This window comes from Haliaeetus albicilla, chromosome 2, assembly GCF_947461875.1.
Source record: "Haliaeetus albicilla chromosome 2, bHalAlb1.1, whole genome shotgun sequence".
Classification (NCBI taxonomy): domain Eukaryota; kingdom Metazoa; phylum Chordata; class Aves; order Accipitriformes; family Accipitridae; genus Haliaeetus; species Haliaeetus albicilla.
The window spans coordinates 2,547,926-2,559,424 of record NC_091484.1 but is presented as its reverse complement, the minus strand read 5'-3'; the positions used below and the strand labels follow the sequence as shown (position 1 = coordinate 2,559,424).

Here is an 11,499-nt window from a genome sequence, read left to right as displayed (position 1 = left end):
GGGACCCTAAAAAGTGGCTCTGGAAGGGAGGTTCCTCTCCCCATGGAGGGCAGGGTCCCCCCACCCAGGGCTTTGCTCCACCACGGGCTGGGCTGAGCAGTGGTACCCGGCTCCGTCCCCGTTCCCATGCCAGGGTGATGCCCAGGTGGACTGGGGAGCTCCTCCAGCTGGTCTCACCCACCGCATCGCAGAGAGGATGCTCTGGAGGGAGCTTGGGTTGATTTACAGCAAAACCCTTCAAGACAAAAAAAAGAAAAAAAAGAAATAATAAAAGGAAAGGAAAGAAACCCCATCCGCAATCTCAGCTCAACCCAGGACCCACATCCCCACCGCTGCCACCTGCCAACCCCACTGCCACCCCATTGCCCCCCCCCTCCCAGCCCCATCCCGGACCACCGAGGAAACCCCACCCCGGCTCAGACACCCCCCCCCCAGCCCTGAAGGTGGGCAGCTGCCCGTTCCTGCCTGCACCCATTGTCCTGCCCTTCCTCCCTGCGCCCCACAGCCCCCCGCCACCGCCCCGGGGCCGAGGGGGGGGGAAAAACAGGAAACTCTCCCCAGCACGCTGCTGCGGAAATGAGACAAGCGGGCTGGAGCGGCGGCGAGGACGGCGGGAGGAAGCGGACGGGATATTTGGAACCGACGGCGAATTCTTGGGCTTATCTCTGCGCCGCAGAGGCCCAGGAGTCCTTACAAAACAGCGCCCAGCTGGAGCGAGGCCCGTGGCCGGGGACGCGTCCTCGTCCCCGTGCCGCCGGCCCTGGTACCCCGCTCGGTTGGTGGGATGCTGGTGGCAGGGAGGGGACGCTGGCCCCGGTGTGGTGGGTGGCACCTGCGTCCCATCACTGGTCGCAGAAGGGACCTGATGCCTTGCTGTGGGGTGGGGATGGGGATGGGGATGGGAATGGGAATGGGGATGGGGATGGGGATGGGGATGGGGATGGGGATGGAGACGGGCAGCCCTCCAGGCTAAGTGGTCCCCAGGTTGCACATCCCATCCTCCAGCAGGGATTTGGGGACCAGGGCACCCCCTCAGCATCCCAAAAGCCTGGGCAAAAATCCCCTTGGTTTATAAGCCCCGAGGACATAAGCCCCCTTGCCCATGCGGAACCGTTCCCCATCCTGCCCACAGTTTGCCCCAAATCCTGCCCATGGTCTGCGCTGGGACACCTCGAGCTCATCACCTCCCCTTCTGCTCCTGCAGGGACCGGCAGCGTAGCTGGGATGCAGGATGCTGGTCCCCTGCCCACCCCACAGCCCCACAGTCCTCACCGCCTACCCGCAAAGGGTTACGGCCAGCTCGCCTTGCTCCCATTTCGCCCTTCCAGCTGCTGCTTGCCTTTTTGTTGGGTTTGAATTATTTTTCGGAACAATGCCGTGTTACTTTACATGCAGCGCGTTGGGCCTGGCTGGGGAATAGAAAGCGGGTCCAGGCTGGGAGCGCCCGACCCAAAGGCAAAGGTTTCTGCAGCATTTCCTAAAAGCTGCTTGCTGCAGGCAGGAGAGCGGAGCTGGGATGGTGGCATCATCCCGAGGGAGCTGGGGCTGTCGCCAGCACCCAGGGATCCATAGTTGGGCTTTGGTGGGGTCAGCCCCTCGTTTGTTAATTGGTTGTGAAAATTAGGCAGGAGCCCCGCAGCGGGCAGCCGGGGCACCCTGGGGTCAGCGCCGGGAGCGACTCGAGATGGGGAATCGCCTTCGCGGGGTGTCCCCGCAACCCCCTGGGACCCCCCCGGCTGAGGGCACCCAGCGTGGTGGCAGCAAGGAAGCACCTCTGGAGCCGGAGAATGCTGGCGGTGCCGGTGATGCCCGTGGCCGGGACCCACCGGGGAGGGTTACTGCGGCCAGCGGAGCCGAATTTGGTGGCTGGGGGGGGGCCAGGGTGTGACGGGTCACCCTGGCAGAGGCTGAGACTCCTCCTCTGCGGGGAGGAGGACAAAGGATGGAAGCGGCTGCCCCGTTGCAACACATCCCCGGCGAGCACAATGGAAATGCCATCCTCCGTCTTGTGAAACAGGAACCTCATATGATCTCGCTGAAGGCTGGGGACGCTCTTGTAGGTCTGAGCGTGACGCTCCCCGGGCTCCTTTCTCCACCCGCGAGGAACGGGGACGGTGGGGACTCCCCCTGGCACATCCCTGCCCCGGTGAGGAGCGAGCTGCCACCGCCATCCCCCCTCCCAGTGCCACACTGGACCCGCTGGCAGGAGGAAGGCGATGCCTTGCAACCCACCCCAGGGGCCAAAATACCCCCGGGTCCTCCCCCAGCCCCACCGAAACGCCGTCCCACGGAGGCACACGCGGCCGCAGCCCCACCGAGCATCCCCCCTCCTGCCCCACTGGAGAACTCCTAAATAAACTTTGTTCTCCCTTTATGTTCTTGACCCCCAGATTTAATTAGACCCCCCGTTTCCTGCCTGTATGAAAAATCACTTCCCCGAGCAGGTGGCTGCGATACCGCCGGGGGCTGTTGTTGTTTTCTTCGGGGCGGGGGGAAGGTGGTAAATGGGGGGAAGAGTTTGTTGTTTATTTTTATATTTACAAAGCGCAGCTTTTTCCTGGTGCCGGGCATCGGAAGAGCGGCAGGATGTGACCTTCATCCATCTCCTCCTCGCTCGCACAATACGGCCACGAGCACCGCGGGCCGTCGCCGGCATTGTCCCCCCACGGCGGCCGACGGGCACCTCCCGCGCCGCCCAGTCGGCACCTGGCGCCCGCCGGCACCCGGCACCGCCGCCGCTGGCCCCCAGCTGGGCCCCGCTGCTCCGCACATGTACAGGGGAAAAAAAAAATTTAAAAAAAAAAGAGAAAAAAAAAAAAAAGAATAGCAAGGTTGCCGGTTTCCTTTCTGGAAAACAAGCAGGAGCGCCGAGCAGGGCGGCAGCGTGGGAAGGAGGGAGCGGGGTCCTGTCGAATTCCCTGGGAGCCTCCCCTTCTTGGGGGGGGGTGGGGTGGCCAGGGCACGCAGCCCCTTATTTGCCCTGTGCGTGGGGTAAATGAGCCCTTTTCCCCCGTGCGTGGGGCAAACACACTTTTAGCCCCGGCCGGCTGCAGCCTTGGCCGTGGCGAGGGCAGCAGGCAAAGAGGGTGTGCAGACCACATCTGGTCCGTCCCCCCCTCCCCGAGGTCCTGGGGAGCACCCAGCAGGCAAGAGCCCACCCAAAGCCCAGTAGGGACTCGCAGAGCGGGTGCTGTTCCCCGTCCCCATCCCCTGTGGCTCTTCCAGCTCGCCGGAGCATCCCGGTCCCCACGGGAGACTGCAGCGGCACGGAGCCGGCGCCGGCAGCCGGCCGGAGCAGCTGTTTGCCGGCTTCGGCTGCCGGGAGAGCTGCGGTGGGCTGCTCAACAGAGCTGGCCTCGGCGCGGAGCTGGCACTGCCCGGCCTCCCTGCACCCAGCGTGGGACGGATGAAGACGTAATGAAGGGAAATCTGCTTTCTTTCATTCTTCTGAAGAAGCACCACGCTATAGAGGGCTGCGCTGCCGCTTGATCCGGGGAGAGACACGCTCCAACCCTGACTCCATCCGTTTTTGTGAATTAGCGTCCGCAGGGACGAACTTCTGATGTGACACCCCCCCCCAAAACCAACACTGGTACTCGCGTGCTATGTGCTGGTGGCATCACTGCCCCAAATAAAGAGGCATTTGCAGCGGTATCTTACAGGGACAAAGGGTCTCTCACCCAAAAGCATCTTCCCCAGCTGGTCCCTCTGCACGGCTGAGCTCCACTCCGGAGCAGCCCGAGACCCTGGGCCAGCCCAGCGCAGGGGGCTCGAGCAGGGGTTGGCACAGCCGATACAAGCCCCCGGTACTGTCCGGCACTGCGGCGTGCCACGGCCCCGCTGCATCGCCAGAGCCCAAGCTGGCACAGGGCTGGCGTGTCCCAAGCACCCTGCTCAAAGCCCGGCCCTGCAAGAACGAAACACAGCTGCCTCCGGAGCAGAGAGCGGTGCCAGCGCGGGCACAGCGCATGGCATGGCATGGCATGGCACAGCATGGCACGGCACGGCACGGCACCAGGGCTAGCCTCGTCCTTGCAGAAATGCCACCCAGAGACGCCAGCACCTCGGCATCACTTCGGTCTCAAGCCAGCTAAGCATCTGAAAGCAGATCAGGGCAGTTTATTAATTTATTCTTTAATTCACCATCATCCCCCCCATCTCCCGAGCCAATCGGCTCCCATCCTGCTCAGGAGCATGCGCGGGAGCAGGTGCAGCCCAGCCGGGGTACAGCACCCATCACCCCAGCGCAGACACCCCTCCAGCACCCACAGGACCCCCACCCCGTGGGTCCCCCACTCAAGGACCCCCACCCGTGGGTCCGGCGGGCCGTGGGTGCCCACCTGGGTGCCGAGGGGCCGGGCGGCACGCTCGCGGCCGCGCTGCTCGGCACAGTTGGTTATCGTTACATTTGGCATCGGTCGCTTCCATTGGGCTCAATAGGGGAGGGAGAGAGAAAAAGGAAAACTCAGCTCAGGGCGATTTAATAAGTTCAGCGTTACGAGCTGGGGAAAAGCTGTGGAACACACAAGTGGTAACGCAGGATTAATCTTTCCTTTAGTCTTGGGAATTATGTTTTCATTAATCCTAATTTTTCCAGATGTTTCACTCCTTATACCATGCTCTTCAAAGCCTCTGTGGCTGCAAATTCTAATGAAGCCATGAGAACATTTTAAAGAGAAAGATTCAAAGCTTAAATTGCTTCCTTTTTTTTTTTTCTCTTCTTTTTCTTGGGGTTGGGTTTTTTTTTTTTTTTTCCTTCTTTTCCCCCCGGTTGGGCTGTCGGGGAGTGCATGCGTGTGCGGTCCCAGCGCCTCCACATGTTGTGTTACACAATGTGCTAACAAGATGGAGAAGGCCACTTGGACCGCGTGATGCCGGTGTGACGTCTGTTCGGCTTTTGTCCCCCACCCTCGGTAGGACCCGGCTGAGAGGGGCTGGAGGGGGGGGACTGCCCCCCCACCCGCCGCCTGACAGCCGGCACTGGGGCTCCTGGGGTCAGAGCTGGACCGGGGCTTTTAAAACGCCGGCGGTGCTCGCTCCCGGCTCGCTTAGACACCAGGCGGGTGTTTATGGAGGACCTACGGAGGGGCTGGAGCAGGAGCCAGGCGTAGCTCCGTGGGTAGCTTGCCAGCAGGATCTTTAGGGAACGGGGAATTTTGGGGTGCTCCAGGCTCCAGAGAGCGGCTGGAAGGGGCGGTGGGGAGAAGAGGGATGCCGAAGCCGGGGGGGTGCCGTCGGCAGTCCCTCCCCACCGCTGGGATGAAGCCGGAGCTCCCGCTCCCTCCTGCCCCAGCACCCATCCCTGGGTGCCGGCGCATTGCCACGGGGTGGGGGCACCCAGCCGCCCCCCGTGCCACCCCGGCATTCCCAAACCTCGCACCCCTTCGGGCTTCTCCAGCCAACCCCAGCCCGGCACGGCCGCAGGATCCGGCTGCCGCCGCCCGGCTGGGCTGAGCATCCCCTCCTCGCCGGGAGCCCTCGTCTGACGCAGGAGGTCAGACAAGACGATCGGAACAATCCTCCCGGTCTCCAGCACCCGGGATTCAGATCCATGTACTTATATGGCCTGCAAAACGCGGTGGGAGCATGACCAACGTCTGGAAATCCAGATATGACTAGATCCCTTCATTAGTAATTTCTTGTACATGACTTTCTAGACCATAGGGATTTGTTAAATTTGCAGGAGTGTTTTCTCACAGTGCCATGGACTGGCTGTTGCCAGCATATATTGGCTCGGATCTGTCAGATCCTGTTGCCTTATATGACCCTCGGTTAATTCAGCTTTTCTTTGTATCCAGCCCTCAGCGGGGAACTCCTCTAGCAGTCTCAGCGTGGATCATGCTAAAATGGTTCCCCAGTCCTCCTGCCATAAAACAACTGCCCACACAGTGAAAGGGGGACGTGGGGGGTGGAATTCAATGCTCCCCTCCCCGCCGCCTCGGCCCTCGCCAGATGCTTCCTCCATCCCCGCTCCTTCGGTGCTGAAAGAAAATTCTCCGTGCCTGGAAAATCTTACTGGAGGGACCGGACCTTCCTCCCCGCAACCAGGTCCTCTCCGCGAGGACCGTGGCATCCCGCCGGCACACCCTGCACCCTGGGGTTAATTATTCGCTGCCCTCGGGGGTGCTCCGGGGCCGGGGGGACTTTCACCTCCCCAGCAACCTCTTGAAACTTCGACCTGCTTTTATGGGTGCCATAAAGGTTATTTTTTAATCTGCGCCCCAGAGGGGTTTCCCCCAGCTCTACAGCAGGGTCTTTGGTCCGGGGAGCACTTGGGCATCGTTGCTCTTTGCACCTCGTCTGGTTTGGGAAGGAAGGAGGCTAAATGGGATGGCCTTTTTCCCAAGGGAAGGGGATGGTGGTACCCAACAGCTCGGCAAAGGGTCGTGGTGGTGGTTGGTCCCGGTCTCCACGTGTGCCCATGTGCCAGTGTGGCTCATGGAGGGATGCGAGGGGCTGCGGGTCGCGGCAGAGCCCCTCCGTTGGCTTCTGCCCCTCTGGGAGCCTGGATAAGCATCCCAAATCCCCATATGCTGCCAGAGCAAGATTTCCAGGTGGAAAAAGAGCACGTGTTCAAGGACATCCCGCTGAGCCTGCAACTCCCTATCGCCTGCCGACCGAGATAAGGAGTTGTGTCACCTCCTGGAACACCCCCGTCCCCAAGCACCGAGCCCAGCAGCCCGTCCCCACGCTGCCGCTTCCCCGCTTGCCCCCGCACAGAGTCTGCTGACCCAGCAAGTGGGGTCCAGCGAGGGCACCCCGACTTCCCGCGCCTCCGCCCCTTGCCAGAAGTGACGGCCGGATCCAGGAGGGCTTTTACACCCCAAACCTCCCAACGTGATGCTTGTCCTCTCCAGCAGATCTGGCAGTGCTCGGATGCTCCAGGAGGATGCGGCTCCTCCAGCATCTCCCTCCTCCTCCTCCTCGCAGGAGGCACTGTGCCATAACCTTGAAATCTTCGAAGCGCTCTACTTTTAAAAAGACCTGTTCAGAAGCTTTTTCTTTTATAGCATTTTCTTTAACCTCACCTTAAAAAAGACCCAAACCGAAATGGGAGGGGAGGGCTGAGCTGCTGTGGGACGGCAGGAGGGGAGCGAGCGTGCAGCACCAAGTGCGCAGCAGCGAGCACCCCTGTGTCAGGCACACCAAGGGGAGCCCTACCCTTGCTCGCATGCAGCTCCCTTGCTCAGCCGGGGCCAAAATGCTTTCCCCAGCTCTTTAAGAGCAGCCCAGCACCTCCATTTCAGGAGCGCTACCTGCTCCAAGCATCACCCTGGGGTTTTATCTCACCTGCCATCAACCAAAGAGGTTTTACTGTGCCAGGCTGTCCCCTTGAAAATCCCTTTGGAGGACTGACGTGGCATGCAGAGGGTTACTGGTGAGAGGTTAGGGGCTGAAATCACCTTTCTTTGCCTTTTTTATACCAGCAAGGAGTGGGGGAGGCTTCTCCTGAGTCCCCTTGTCCCTCATCCCCGCTGCCCCAATGGAGGTGGGAGCCGGCAGCAGCCGCGGGAGGTGGGTCGGGCTGTGCCCCCGGTGTGGCCACAGGCAGGAGCAATGGGAACGTCCTGCCCACTCATCCCATCCCATTCCCAGCCATCCTGGGGACCCCACAGAAAGCCGTAAGGCACCGTGGGGACCCCAGCCCCACATTTCCTGGGGCGAGGGATCCCTGCAGGAGCATCCGCTGCCGTTAGCATCACCAGTCGGGCGGCAGGGACATATTATGGGCGGAAAAAACATCCCGGGTCCCATCCCGCAAACCCCCACAGCTCTCACCAGCCCTCCGCCGCTGTTGGCCACAGCTTGGGCACAACGCAACTCCTCCTCAACCCCCAAAGGCGCTGCCTTCAAAGCACCTCCTCCTCATATACGTTGCCCCCATTTCCAGCATCTTGGGGTTGAAAAATGGCCGGGGAGGGTTTGGCAGAGGAGCCTCGCGCAGATTATTCAACAATTGTTTCCCATTTTGCGCCCTCGCCTGCCTCATCCTCCAGTAACAATGACGAAGAGCGGCGCGGAGCCAGCGCCCGCGGCAGGGGTGTTGAGATCAGGGACAGCACAAAAATATCTTCTCTCTGGAACAAATATTTACCAACCCTTCTGCCTTTTGTTCTTGTGGTTCTCATATATTTTTTTTTAATTTTTTTTTTTTTCCAGACATTCACTGGCAAAATGTCACACTAAGCAGCAACCCAGAAACTTCGGGGTAGCTGCTTGGCTGCTCTGGGCTTTGTTTTTCTCGGGCGCTAATTGTTAATGAATTTCCAGCCATTCAAGCCAATGCAAACCTGTGAGAAAATGATCTTTTCGGCCCCGATTTCGGAGCTTTATGGCGCTTTGCAAAATCCAGGCAGTTGCCGACCAAAACATGCATCATCCCATAGTGTGGGGTGGTGATGGTGCCGGAGCTGTCCCTGGGTGGGATGTGGCCAGAGCCAGACTGGGAGCTGCTGGGGTCTAAGCACCCAGCATCGCTCCGGGGGTTTCAGTGGCATGGTCCCTGTTCCCGGGTAGGGATGGGTTAAATGGGGGTGTGTGCTGTGGTACCCTCACCCCTGGCTGGCTCCTCACAGATCGTCCTTCTCCCCTCTTTGCCCCACAGCAGGTTTTTCTTGTTTCCCTTCAAAATCATAACCTCCCTCACGTCCACTTTTTATGGCGGCCAAACAAGACCACGTGGGTAATTTATGGGCGTTGTGTTTAAAGAAGGGAGCGGGCGGGAAAAAAACACCTCTTCTGGCACATAAACTTATATCTTTGGTTAAAAATTAACCATGGCCATAAAACCCCTGATGCAGGAGTGAGAGGAGCTCACCCCACGAGTGCTGCCGGGCTGCCGCCCCGTGCCCAGCCACCCCACCGGTCACCATCCCCTCCTGTCCACCCCGGGATGGCCGTGCCACCCCCTGCCTGCCCCCACCGCCTCCTGCCCCTCTCCCTGGGGCTCTTCCAGGGTGCCCTGCTCCTCTTCTTCACCTTCTTCATCACCTATGATGAGCCCTCGGCGCAGGCAGAAGATGCCAACTTGGTGGCCAACCAGCTCTCCGGCATCTTCCCCCTCTTCCAGGACATCCAGGTGATGCTGGTGGTGGGACTGGGGCTTCTGCTGACGTTCCTGCCCCGCTACGGGCTCAGCGTCCTCACCCACAACTTTCTCCTGCTCAACTTCTCCACGCAATGGGCGCTGGTGCTGCAAGGCTTGCTCCATCGCTTCCACCACGGCTGGGTCCACCTGGACCTTCGCAACCTCCTCACGGCCGAGTTCGCCGCTGTGACGGTGCTCATCTCCGTGGGGGCCGTCCTGGGGAGGACGAGCCCCTGCCAGCTCCTCGTCATGGCCACCTGCGAAATCCCCGTCTACCTCGCCAGTGAGTGGGCCATCATCACCTGTCTGGGCGTCCTGGACGTGGGGGGCACCATCACCATCCACGTCTTCTCCTGCTATTTTGGCCTCGGCGTGTCCAAAGCTCTATTTGGGGCGGCACATCGGCCGGTGCACCCAAAGGAGACCACGACACCCCACTCCGACCTCCTGTCACTGGTGGGGACACTCATCCTCTGGGTTTTCTGGCCCAGCTTCGTGGCTGTCCTCTGCCAACCGGGAGATGCCCAGCACCGTGCCATCCTGAACACCTTCCTGGCCATGAGCGCCAGTGCCGTCACCACCGTGGTGGCCTCCAGCCTGCTGGAGAGGGACAGCAAGCTCAGCCCCGGCCACCTACAGAACGGCAGCCTGGCCGGTGGAGTGGCCATCGGCGCGGTGGCTGACATGGCCGTGCCACCGGTGGCCGCTCTTGCCCTGGGCAGCCTCTCGGCCATGGCGTGCATCCTCGGCTTCAAGTTCCTCACCCCGCTCCTGGCAAGGAATCTCACGCTCTGGGACCAGTGCGGCATCCACAACCTCCACGGCTTGCCCGGCATCCTCGGCGGCGCAGCCAGCGCCGTGGCCATCCTGGTGGCATCCAAGGACACCTCCGGGTCCCGTTTCTTCCAGGTGTCCCCCGTCAGGGGCAATACCAGTGAGGGGGCATGGAGATGGTGGGGGGACCGTGGGGCGGGCGGGCAGGCGCTGTGCCAGGCGGTGGGGCTAGCGGTGGCCGTCGGTGGCTCGCTGCTCGCCGGGCTGCTCACCGGTGCTGCGCTTCGGCTGCCCTGCCTGGCCCGGCCACCTGAGCGGCTCTGCTTCGACGACTCGCTGTATTTTAAGATCCAGGATCAGGCCGAGAGCCCAGGGCCAGGCGGCACCGCCGAGGAAGGAGCCTTGGCTCTGAAGGAGCAGGTTTAGGCACTGGTGCGTACGCAGCCACGGCGAGAGCCGGGGGAACCGGCTCAGGGGTCATACCTTTCTGTCCCCATCACCCGTGGGAAGCAGCAGGCAGAAACGCTGCCTGTACCCGCTCCCTGCCCCACACCCGGCTCCGGCTGCCAGGGATGCTGGCGGGGCCGGGGCAGCACCGTGACACCCGTCCATCCTCCGTCCTCCCACCCTGTGGCTGCGAACCCCCTCCTCTGCCCCAGCCACTCCCGGGATCCCTCCATCCCCAGCGGCAACTGGAGAAACAATCCGCTCAGGGTGTCTCCCCTGGGATGGCAAATAACCCCCGGCTAACCTGGACAGCCCCACTGCAGGGAACCAGCACCGGTGCTGGCTGCTTCGCTCTCGGTGGGCGGCATCACCGGCGGTGCTCACCCCGACCCTCAGCTCCAGCTCCCACTCAGGACTCCCCTGCCCACCCGGAGAAGGTTGCCAGCTCTCTGCTGGCTCCAGCCACGGCTCTGGCCACGGCACCAGGCTGGGAACTCAGCACCCACCGCCTGGAGGGTGGAAATGCAGCGGCAGGGTGAGATGAGCTGAGCTGGCCCCAAGTGAGGGATTTTACAGGGATTTGATAACCTGTGCTGGGCAATCCACTCTCCAGGATAGTTTGCAAAAGGAGGTGCCAGCTTTTTTTACCACCGGTGCAGCAAGAGGTGATGAGGATGCAGCTAGAGCACGGCAAAGAGCCTCGGAGAGAGCCAGGAGGTACCCGCACCCCACAAAACCCTCATCCCACCCCAAAGCTGGGACTGGGAAAGCTGCACCAGCATCCCAGGCTGCCAGGAGCGGGGGGCCCGAGGAAGAGCAGCAGCCCCATCCCATCCCGCCGCGGGCAGCGAGCAGCTTCCACCCCATGGAGGACAAAGCCTGCGGTCCATCGCTGGCATGAGACAAGCTGCAAGCACGGGGCCGCATCCTGCCCGGAGAGCGAGGGCTGTGATTCACATCCCCCCTCCCTTGCCATGAGTCACCGCTGCCCCTACGCCGCCACGGATCCCGCTGCTGCGGAGACAATGTCGGTGATGCTCACGGGCTCCCGAGGGGGTCGAGGCAACCAAATTCCCCCCCTCTCCCACCCCAGAGCCGGCCGCAGGAGCAGGGGGACTCTCAGCGCGGTTGGGGGTCCCCAACCCTGAACCAGTGGGAGTGGGGCTGGATCCCCTCCGCCCCAGGCAGAG

General features: G+C 61.7%; 1 pseudogene; it reads left to right on the top strand.

Annotated features, from left to right (window-relative positions):
* Positions 1-8,646: 8,646 nt before the first annotated feature.
* On the top strand, positions 8,647-10,513 carry LOC138688120 (ammonium transporter Rh type A pseudogene; annotated as a pseudogene).
* Positions 10,514-11,499: the final 986 nt, after the last annotated feature.